This window comes from Sminthopsis crassicaudata, chromosome 2 (assembly GCF_048593235.1).
Source record: "Sminthopsis crassicaudata isolate SCR6 chromosome 2, ASM4859323v1, whole genome shotgun sequence".
NCBI lineage: Eukaryota > Metazoa > Chordata > Mammalia > Dasyuromorphia > Dasyuridae > Sminthopsis > Sminthopsis crassicaudata.
Genome location: NC_133618.1, coordinates 589,460,140 through 589,472,561, shown reverse-complemented (window position 1 = coordinate 589,472,561; position 12,422 = coordinate 589,460,140).

Genomic DNA, 12,422 nt, shown 5'->3' with positions numbered 1-12,422 from the left:
TGTATCCCAAAAAGATCATAAAGGAGAGAAAGGATCCCACATGTGCAAAAAAAATGTTTGTGGCAGGCCTTTTTGTAGTGGCAAGGAACTGGAAATTGAGTGGATGCCCATCAACTGGAGAATGGATGAATAAATTATGGTATATGAATGTTATGGAATATTATTGTTCTCTAAGAAACGACCAGCAGGATGATTTCAGAGAGTCTGGAGAGACAGGAAGTGATGCTGAGTGAAATGAGCAGAACTGAGAGAACATGGTACAGGGCAACAAGTTTATATGACGATCAATTCTAATGGCGGGGACGCTTTTCAACAATGAGATGATTGAAGCTAGTTCCAATGATCTTGTGATGATGAGAGCCATCTACACCCAGAGAGAGGACTGTGGGAACTGAGTGTGGACCACAACATAGCATTCTCACTCTTTTTGTTTTGTTTGCTTGTGTTTTGGCTTTTTCTCATTTTTTTTCCTTCTTAACCTGATTGTTCTTGTACAGCATGATAATTGTGTGTGTGTGTATACATACATATATATATATACATATATATACACATATATATGTATATATATATATATGAGTTAGCACATATTTTGTTTAACATATATTGGATTACTTGTCATCTAGGGGAGGGGGGGAAGAAAGGAAAAAAATTAGAAACACAAGGTTTTGCAAGGATCAATGTTGAAAAATTATTTATGCACATATTGTGACAATAAAAAGCTGAAATAAAAAAGAGAATTGAGAAACAAGGAGTAAGGAATTAAAAGCAGTGGATGTTGGCTTCTTTTTTGAGAAATTTGACTGTGAATAGCTTGGTAGTTTATAAGTGAAGGATATGCAGGAAGATTTTCCTAAAATAGGAGAAAAGTGAGAATGTTTATAGTCTTAGGTAAAAGAGCCATTCATTGGGTTTCCAGTCATTCAGCTTCTATTGCTTAGCTTCTATGCCATGATTTGTAAAATGTAGATGGTCACTTTGCATAGGAAAGCTAATTGAGCCCCACAGAGATCAAATTGATAACTTAGAGTTTAGGAACAATCAAGCACTGCACAAATCCACTAATCGATCATCTTTAAAAAGAGCTACCCCTTTGGAGCTTGTATAACATTTCTGTTGACAATTCTGGCTATAAGCCAACCCAGAATAGGTGACAAAGAAAGAAAGAAAGAAAATATATGATTTGTTGATTGTCTTATTATAGCTTAACCCTGTCCATTCTCAGAGGTAGTCTGAGGCCTCTGTGGCCTTGAAGAATTTAGCCTCATTCATCTCTGAGGCCTTTTCTAGTTCTAAAAGTTGATGATGCTCTAAAAGCTTCCATTTTTTGTACAAAATATTTCAAGCATTTTAATAATTCCCAAGTTACCAATTCCACTGTTGTTGGCCTTCCTAATACAGACTACTCAGGAGGCCTTTGTGTAGCCAGAGATTTAGTCCAAAAGCATTTCACATTCCTGACAAAAGATTTCATAATAACAACATAGCTGACAGGAATGTAGATAGTTTTTGTGCTATCTACATTCAAAGTGCTTTCACAGCATTATACAATCAGTTGGAGAAGACTTCTGCAAAAGAATAATTTACCTTTATTTCATTCAAATCAATGACTTTTTTTTTTTCAGATGGAGAAGGAAATCATTAAAAAGTTTTAAAGTTCTTGTCTGAAGTTCAAATCCTACCTCTGATACTGCCTAGGTAACCTTGAGCAAGTCTCTGGGTCTCAGTTTCCTTATTGGTACAAAAAGAGTAAAATTGATCTAGATAATCTCTGAGCTTGAGATTTCCTTGACTTCATTCAGTCCTTTCTGCTACATCATAATTGTTCCTGGAACACTAGATGGAAATAGCAGCAAGAGCTCCCAGTAATATTAAGGATGCCTACTATTTTTCTAGTTTTGAAAAGAGTTTTCAAAATATGAACATGAAATAAAGGCATATGCTCTAGTCAAACTGTCCTACTACACGCTCTTCAGACTCAGGATTCCATTTCCAGTATGTCAGTTCCTTCACAGAGGATAATCCCAGACCCCACTCCCAAGCCTGTAATAAAGTTCCTTCCCTTATGCTTCTCCCCGAATCCCAAGTTTCTTTGAAGGCTCAGCTCAGGTGCCACCTCTATTGGAAGCACTCTCCAATTTCCCAAGTTGTTTTTTCTGCCCTTGATTTATCTCAGTTTCATCTCTCTATAGCCGTGTTGTATATCCTAGTAAAATTTAATATTCTTAAGGGAATGGAGGGCTGTTTTTTTTTATCTTTGTACTTCCAAATCTAGTACAGTACCTTTAAACATACAAGTAATAATAATAATAATGTCTAGCATTACTGTTGTGCCTGCTATGTGCCAGCACTATACTAAGCATTTTACAAAAATTGTTATATTGGATCTTTACAACAACCCTAGGAGGCTAAGTGCTATTATTATCCTCATTTTAGAGTCAAGGAAATTGAGGTAGACAGAGATTAAATGACTTGCCTGGACTCACACAATTAATGTGTGAGGCCAAATGTGAACTCAAGTCTTCATGACGCTAGACTTAGTGTTCTAAACATTATGTTACCTAGTCAGCCATTAAGTATTAGGCACTTAATCAACATTTGTTAATGGACCACCCTCTCAAGCAGAACTGATCTATGGGTAAATATGTTCAGGAAAGTGATTTGCTGAAGGTCACAAAGAATGACAAGACAGATATGAGCTAGAATCTGGATTTCATGACTTTCAACCCAATGGTCTTTCTGTTCCAACTTGTTGCATTCAGAAAGTTGCACCAACTCATCCTTTCCAAAGAATTTCCTCCAGCTCTTTGCTTTCATAGCTTTGTGTTGTCAAGGTTAGAATCTTAACAAAGGAAAAAACACAATTAGCCTCTTCATTTGGGGATACAAGCAGACTGTATCTGATGTCATTGTCCATTGGACTATCCCATGAGAAAGCTCAGAATGTCCCTCAGCTTTTCCTCCAGGGATCAATGATATGCAGAAGAGCATCTTAATTGTTTAAGATCACTACTTATAAATAGTAGCTTTAAGTCTTTTATTGACTCAAAATGAATGTTCTCATTTTTAAAAGTTCAACTAAAACTGTTATAGTGAAAAATAGTTTAACATCCTCCCCCAGAGTTGGAAATTTAAACTCAATTACAGTGTGATTGTGCCTAAATGAAATGAAAAGGAGAATAACTAGTTCAGTTTCCAATCCAGACCAAGCAGAGAACCTAGGAAGAAGTGAATGTGGTTTTTAAGAATTTCTATAATTTACTGTAAACAAAAAGCTGCCCTGGTTACACAAGGCAGTGTCATGCCATGGGTGATTTCCATTGGAAGGGGCCTCAAATTTCTGACACAGTCAAGAAAGGAAATCAAAATCTCCCCTTTTTGATAAGGTCTGGTTTGCACAATCATCTTCAATAACAACAACAACAACAAAAAATTGAGACTCCAGAGATGAATAATTCTGTGATGGATGACAACGGTTATACTACTTTAGACGCAAAAAAAGTTGAATATGGCTAGCAACATGAGAAAACTTTACCATGTCTATGTTACGTATTGTTGTTGTTTAATTGTTTCAGACCCTCCATAACCTCATTTGGGCAAATGATACTGGAGTGGTTTTGACATTTCCTTCTCTGGCTCACTTTACAGATGAGGAAACTGAGGCAAACAGAGTTAAAGTGACTTGCTGAATGGTAACAGGTAGTAAGTATCTGAGGCCAGATTGAGTTCAGGAAGATGTATTTTTTGATTCTCAGCCTAGTGCTCTGACCACTTACCTAACCTATGCTACAAATTAGAGATAGATGAATTCTGCACACTGTAGACCAAGTTTCAGGTCTACAAAGATGGACTCCAGTGGCTTGCTAGGAGACTTCCTGAATTTTTCAGCAGTGGCAAAAGTAATTAGCCTTAAAAGTAGACAATCTTCTAATATGAAAAAATAACAGTTGCATTTGTTGTTATCCAAATTGACCGTCTAAATTGATTGAAATCATAACTCAACTATTTTCTTCACTTGGGTTAGGCTTTCATTGGATTGTAGCTCAAATATTCACTCTATTCAATCCATGTTAAGGCTGGGTGAGAAGATGGTTCCTCTCCTTGCCACACGGCATGCCAGAATGAAAGATGCAGCTAATCTAGAGTTTGGTTAAATCTAGAATTTGGTTAAATGTTTGCATAAACATAAGCTCCATTAGTGTGTACACGGCTTAGATGAGTGCTAGCTCCCACTCCATACATCAGCATAAAATATCATGGAAGCCTTTAGCTGAGGGGTTGTATCAGTTAGTACCATGTCATCACTCCCTGTAACCTTTGGATTCCATTTTTCAACAAAATAAAATGTATTGAGGTATCTGAGAACATAATTCTCAATTACAGGGAAACAAAGAACAATTTTTTTCCATTACTCAAGAAAATGTAAGCTTTGGGATGTCGTCTGTTCATTTGGTGTTTTCCATAAACACTATTCATTAGACTTAAAATTCCCTCCTTCCTTAAGCATTTTAATAATTTTTAATTAATTTAATGTTAGTCCAGACCCACAGTCATAAGGCAAACTTCCAGTTCCTCAGGCTAACAGAACAATAAACTACAGCCAGTATCTCTAAGAAATCTCCATAATTTTTCAGTTTTAATTTCATTATAAACAAAAAAAAAAGTGGTGTTTTTTTCTTGTCTGGAAGGATTCCATTACAAAGTTGGTCAATAGTGCTCTGGGGCAATTTGTCAGTTGGTGCTTCTTACTTCTTATTTTTCTTCCTTTTTATTTTTTTTTCTTCATGATTTGCTTCTTTCTTCCATTTCCAAAGATCCAAGTTTAGAAAAAAGCATCACAACAATCTTGTCCAACTCAAGTTTCACACAGTGGCCATGAAGCATAACATACTTCTTCCAGCTACAAATATAAGGTGAAATTTGTGAAAGAACACTAGACTGAGAATTGGAAAACCCTGGATTCTAGTCCCAGCTCTGCTGGCCATTTCTTTGCATTTACCTATCTAGAAAATACCCCACTTTCACTAGTGGGTATGCTCTTGAGGCAGAGGCTATTTCACTGTTTTTGACTTTGTGTCACTAGCATTTATAACTATTAATAGGTATTTAATTTAGAATATTTTTAAATATTGGCTGAATTGAACTGAACAATTGTTGGTGTCCCAAGCAATCCCAATGAAATCAGTAGTTTAGACCAAACAAAATGAAACAAAACAAAAATCCACTCTATAATAAAATTATAATTCATGATGTGACTCCATTCAATTAACTTCAAGAAGTCTTTGACTTTGATTATCTATAACATTTGCTCTTCTAAGAAGCTTCAAATAATTTGAGAAAGTCATGCTGTCCCCAGTAAAGGGTCAAAGGGATATGAACAGGCTGTTTTCAAAGAAAGAAATTCTTCTTCCCATCATCAGATTGTCAAAGATGACCAAAAAATAAAAATAAAAACAAAAATGCTGGAGAAACTGTGGGAAAATAGGCACACTGATACATTGTTGATAGATCTGTGAATTGGTCAAGACATTTTGAAATACATTTTGGAACTACATACATAAAGTCAGAAAAATAATGCATACTTTTTGATAGAACTCTTTTAAAATAATCAATTAACATTAAGTGTTTCTTTGTCACAGTTGGTAGTAAATCCAATGGATTCAAAAAGAGGCAAAAACAATCCCTGCTCTATATTCTAAAGAGACCAAATAAAGAGGAAATTGATGCAAATGAACAAAAGTATTTAAAACAATTCCTTTCATAGAAGTCTCAAAGTAAAAATGAAGGAGGTAACCTTCTACTAGGGAATGGGTAAACAAATGATGGTATATAAATAAAAAGGGATATTTGTGCACCATATAAAACTATGAAATGGACAGTTTTAGAGGAAACTTCTATAAACTAATGTAGAATGAAGAAAAAACTAAGAAAATACTACATACAACAGCAAAATCATAAAGGAAAAATTTGAAAGATTTTTAAATTCTCACAAATGTAATAAATAAACCTTGAATGCAAAGAATTGATTATGAAATGTACTATCCTGCCTCCCACCAGACAGATGATGGATTTAAAATGCTGAATGAGATAAATGTTTTTGAATTTGGCCAATGGGAAAATTTGTTTTGCTGAAATGTTCATATATTTATGTGGGTTTTCTTTTTCTTTATATTTATTGTTCAATGAGGGAAGTGATTTACAGTGAGAAAGAAAAGACCCACCTCCTCCCTTTTGGATTTTTGCCACCATAAAAATGTTGCTCTAAATATTTTTGTTCATAAAGGGCTTTTCTTTTTTCTTTGATCTCCTTTGGGTATAAATCTAATACAATGATCATTCATAATTCCAGAGGACTGATGATGAAAGATACTATTCATTATAAAGATGTTACAAAAATAGGGTTACAATATATTATATAAGATATACATATAAGTACAACCATTGAGGGAATTTGTTTTCTTGCATATTTGTTCCAAGAAATTTATTTTTCTTGGGTTCTTCCCCCTCGATTGGAAGAGAAAGGAAAAGAAAAAAGATTTCTACTAATGTTTTTATTTTTATTTTTTTAAAATATTTTAATAGTTTTTATTTACCAGATATATGCATGGGTAATTTTACAACATTGACAATTGCCAAACCTTTTGTTCTAATTTTTCTCCTTCTTCTCTCCCCCCTCCCCCCCCCCCCGCCAGATGGCAGGTTGACCAATATAATGTTTTTATTTTTAAAATAGAGAGGTGGGTGGTGGTGCTAAAGATATAACATCTTACATGTATTTTCAGATGAGGTAAATGTATTATTTGTTTTCCTTAACTGTTTTCACTTAATTCCAAGAGACGTATCATGAAATGGGAATAATCTGTAAAAGTCTGTAATGTAAGAACAAAACACATCTGTAAAACTTTTTTTGTTTTTTTAAAGAAACAGCATGGCCTACTGGACAGAGGACAAGCAGTCCATGTCAGGAAAATCTAGGATCCACTTCTAGGACACATCCTAGTTTGGAAAAATGGGAAAGTAGCTCAGCTTCATAAATTTTCTATAAATATAAATTATAAACAGGTTGCCCAGGTTTAAAAGCCTTACACTTTTGATTCTATTGATAAAAATCCTAACTGAGGATTTCCTAGATGGACAAAATCACAAATTGGGGGAAAAAAAACAACAAAAACAAATAACTAGGGGAGATGGGTAAAAAAGATAATTCCTGTCTTCAAGCAGCTTATAATTTGATAGTGGGGTTAAAACTAAACAAATAAATATAATATTAAGTAGAGCCTACATAGACATAAATGGGATACAAACAGGAAAGATGGATCATTTGTTACTAGGAGAAATCCTAAGAAAATTCCATTTATATTGAATAATTAAATTCAACTAACATATCCATAAAAAGTATTAATTTAAGAAAAAAGCTTAGCAAATAATCAGATTAATATTTTTACCCCATGCTAAACTAAGAAACATTCTTCTTTCCTGTTCATTAAAAAAAAAAAAAAAAAAAAAAAACAGAACAAAGAAATCACATTTGCAAGCCAATCTATTGACTTTAATAAGTGTAAATGTCATTTGAAAGAATCATTTAGTGTTCATATACAGTGGACCTGGAACTACTTTGAGTTTCCAAGTACTTTATGCAGTAAAGTTAATATTCGGAAAGATTTCACCATAATCCAATAGTACCTTAATGGGCCTCAAACCACAGTTTAACCCATGAATTCTCAGAGAGAGCTTAGGAATTCCATTTTGCAATAAAGAGCTATTTCATGGTCAATTGACTTTATCCAAAAATAAGAAAAGGAGCTTGTGGAAGAAAAACAGTTTGGCACAAACCCTTAAACTAAATGACTCCTGGTCTAGGAGATTTAAAGCTGTCTTGTGTGCTACAAGGAACAGTGAATGAATTCCTTGTAAACAAGCCCCATATGAATATGTCTATTATGTTGGGGGTTTTTTTCTTCCTGAAAAAAGATCATGACAATAGTAGCACTTTACTAAAGCAATGATGATTTCTTGGTCAGACACAGATGGCTCCCCTCCCCGACAACATATTCTACTTAAGACCAAAAGTCAAGATGCATCCTAGACTGTATTTGGACAACTCTGTCAAGAGACTCAATGGGAGAAGGGGGCTCTTTAGATGCCTGGAGCTGAATCATACATACATACAAATCATGCTGAAAGCTTCTGTATCCCAAGAAGTAGAGATTATTTTTCTTTTGTTTTGTTTTAAAGAGAAATACTCTAATCATGGAGGCAGCTAGGTGGTGCAGTGGATAAAATACTGGCCCTGGAATCAGAAGGACATCTTCATGACTTCAAATTCAGACTCAGACATTTATTAGCTGCATGACCCCCAGGTAAGTCACTTAACCCTGTTTGCCTCAGTTTAAAATGAGCTGGAGAAGGAAATGGCCAATCATTCCAGGATCTTTGACAAAAATCAAAACAAAAACAAAAACAAAAAAAAGCCCAAATGAGGTCATGAAGAGTCAGACAAGAATGAAACAAAAATAGCTCTAGCTATGGGGGTAAGGGTGGGGAAAGAAGGGGAAGGGAGGAGGGAAAGGAATGAGGGAGATGGAGAGAGAAGGATTACCCAGGATGGTTTCAATCAAGAAAAAGCAAAGACAATATAAAAAGAGGCAAACAATTCCTGGAGCTCACCATCTAATATTGTAATGGAAGGAACACTGTGCTTGGAATCACAAGACTGAGATTCAAGGAAGAGTCCTATCAGATTGTGAATTCTTTGAGAGAACTTTCCTTTTCTGTATCCCAATGAGTAGCACCATGTCTAACATATAATAGTACTTAATGTATTTTTATTCACTGATTTTGACTGAGGTACAACTCTTGGGAAAGTTTCTTAATGCCTCAGTCTCAGTTTCCTCATCTATCAAATGATGGGGGAAGGACTAAGATAACTTGTAGGGAAGTTACTGTTTTTTGTCATCTCTCTAAATCTAACTCTTCATGATTCCGTTTAGGGTTTTCCCAACAACGTACTGGAGTGATTTGCCATTTCCTTCTCCAACTCATTTGGCAGACAAGGAAACTGAGGCTAAGAGGGTTAAGTGATCTTCCAAGGATCCCATAGTTAATAATGGTTTGAGGCTATATTGTAACTCAGGATAGTGAGTCTTTTTTACTTCAGTTCAAGTATTATCTGCCACCTAGCAGCCCTCTAAGGTTCCTATTTATTCTAAATCTATGTCTCAAATAATCTATTACTATCATAAAATAATAAGGAGGGACATTAGAGATCAAGTCATCCAACCTTATCATTTTATAGATAAGAGAACTGAAACCCAAAGAGGGAAAAGGGTTGTCTTTAAGGGTCTTGAAAATGGTTCAGTATTTTTTGATTTTGAAATTTTCCTGGGTAATAGGAGACCAAAATCTCATCTAGTATAGCTATCATTTTGCTAATGGAAGCTAAGGTCTAGACAGGGGAAATGTTGAGTAGAAAGTGACAGTCAGCTAATCACAGAACTAAGACCAATACTAAGGTCATAAGATCATAAAATAAGAACTAGAATGGATACCAGAAGCCACATAGCCCAACCCCTTTAATTTATAAGTGAGAAAACTAAAGTTAAATGACCCAGGGTCATACAGGTAACAAGTGGCAAAGGAAGGAGGACTCAGACTCAGGACCTCTGACTCCAAAGCCAGGTCCCCTTCTCCCCTTCCTACTCCAAACCTCCCACCTCCATACCTTTCTAGCACTCCATTCACTACATCATGTTCACTACATTATGCAATGTTCAATTTCCAAGACTGTATCACTATAAGTATCTTTCATTGTTATTAGAATCTTTGACTCAATGTGAAGATTAGAACAATAAAGGTGTTAATATTGAATCCAAAAAGAAAACAGCTTGGGAGATTTTTTTCAGAGCACATACCTTTCAAATATAAGAAATCTAATTATTATTGTTATTTTTACCAATTAGATTGGTCATTACCACTTAGTGACAGCCAGGTGTTCTGTGAAATGTGCTTCCTCTATAGCATATGAGGATCAATTCAAGAGAGAAACAGAGAAGAAAGAAAGGAAGGGAGAAAGAGAGGAAGGGAGGAAAATAAGAAAGAATACTATGGAAAATGAAAAAAAAAGCCCAAACATATGTGCATATATATACATATACCTAATAAAATAGTTTTATCAAGTCACCTACAGAGATACAAAAAAAAATATATGATTGAGCAATAAACATGAATTTGTTTTTAAAGCACTCATTTATTGTTTTTGTTATGTGGGCAAGTAGACAGAACAGCAAGTACAAACAGATTTTATTAAATAAGTCATTCAAAAGATATTTAAACTGACTTGGGGACTTAGGATTTTTTTTCTGCTTTTGCCTGAGACTTTTGGGAGTTTGGGACTGATTGCATAACTTTGCCTACTTTATCATGAGTAATAAAAGACTTTGGTACTGGCTTCTTGGGAATCTTTGTCAGGGTTGTTACCACTGCTAAGAAATTACCTCCTTTTTCTGCCTTTTTGGGGATCTTGGGTTTTTTGCTTTTGTCTTTTACCAGAGACCTCTTCGACTAATCTGTTTTTAAGTGTCTGGAAATCACAGGGACCTTCTTTTCCAATCAGGACTCTTAGCTTGAGGTTTTTCAGTATTGAGGCTCTTTCCTATAGAACTCATGTATTAGGATTAGTTTCTGAAACTCTGGGCATTTCATAGGGCATAGTGCTTAAAATGGAATTAACCATGGAATCTCATTTTCAGACTCTTGCTCTTTTGGGGGATTCTGCTTTTCTTTTTCCTTCAGCCTCAAATCCATGACAATCCAAAGCATGATGATCTTCAGATCTTACTTTTAACAGACTCCATGCCTTCATTTGTCATCTTTTTCTGTCTGTTTCTCCTTCCTTCCCCCATTTCTCTCTCTGAATCTCTCTCTGAGTCTCTGTCTCTCTGTCACTGTGTGACGATTTTTCTTTCCCTTTTGAAGTATTGAATCTAGAATAATTAAAATAATTATTTTTTTTCAACCACTCATAACTGAAAAAAAATATTGAAAGGGTAATAGATTTCTCTATTTTTAGGTGTAGCTGTACACCTAATTCTGTGATATTTTTAATTTGAAAGCATCTTTACATTAGCATCCCTATTTCCACCAGGCAATCTATATTGTAGCTGCTATGATTAATGACAAGGAGAAAGTTCCATAGACAATTCCCTTGATTTCTTCAGCCACATACTCAATCATAAGATTTCCTTATAAAAATATTTTCAAAGATAGAAATGCTTTCCTCCAGGTGAAGATAAAAGGTACTTAACTCTTTGATCAGCAAAGAAAAGGTTAAGATAATTGAAAAGCTATGACTTGGTTTCAAAGAGTTTAAGTTCATTTTTGCATGTTGTGTCTCAGAGGATAATCTGAGGAAGACACATTCCCATTCTGATTCAAAAGCTGTTTATAGAAATTTTCTGTTCTGAAGTTAAATTGGATTTATATTTGGTAAAGAAGTAACTTCTTGTTTTATAATACAATGAGGCAATTTTTATAGGGCAGGAGCTGAGGGTGCTGTTGCTTTTGATACAGAACAGACCTAAATGATCTTTTAACATCTAAAAAGAAAGCTGAATTTTTAGCTTCTTTTAAAAGAATGGAATCTTCTGCAAGAGAACATCATGACTTTATATTCCAAACTTGAACATTCTATTAAAAAAAAAAAAACTACAATCCTGCTTTGGTCTATGTCTCTATCACCCAAGATGGAGGCACCCTTGTGGGAGATGACAAGCTCTGCTTTGGGGAAAAGACATTCTACATTCCCATACCTTGTGAGTAAGAGCAGCTTTTTTCCAATAGTTGTATTGATGGAAGGAGCTAAGTCTACTAGACTGAGAGAGTATTGCTCTCAGATTTATTTTTTTGTAAATAATAGCTTTTTATTTTCAAAATACACAGAAAGATAATTTTCAGCATTCACCCTTGCAAAACCTTGTGTTCCAAATTTTTCTCCCTCCTTTTCCCTCACTGTCCCCAAGACAGCAAGTAATCCAGTATAGGTGAAACATGTGCAATTCTTCTATACATATTTCTACAATTATCATGCTGCACAAGAAAAACCAGATCAAAAAGGGAAAAAATGAGAAAGAAAAAAAATCAAGCAAACAACAAAAAAGGTGATCCACATTCAGTCCCTCTCTGGGTGCAGATGGCTCTCTCCATCACAAGTCTATTGGAATTGACCTGAATCACCTCACTGTTAAAAAGAACCACACCCATCAGAATTGATAATTTTATAATCTCGCTGTTGTGGTATACAATGATCTCTTGGTACCATCAGTTCATGTAAGTCTCTCCAGGCCTTTTTGAAATCATCCTGCTGATCACTTCTTATAAAACAATAACATTTCATTATATTCATATACCATAACTTATTCAGCCAT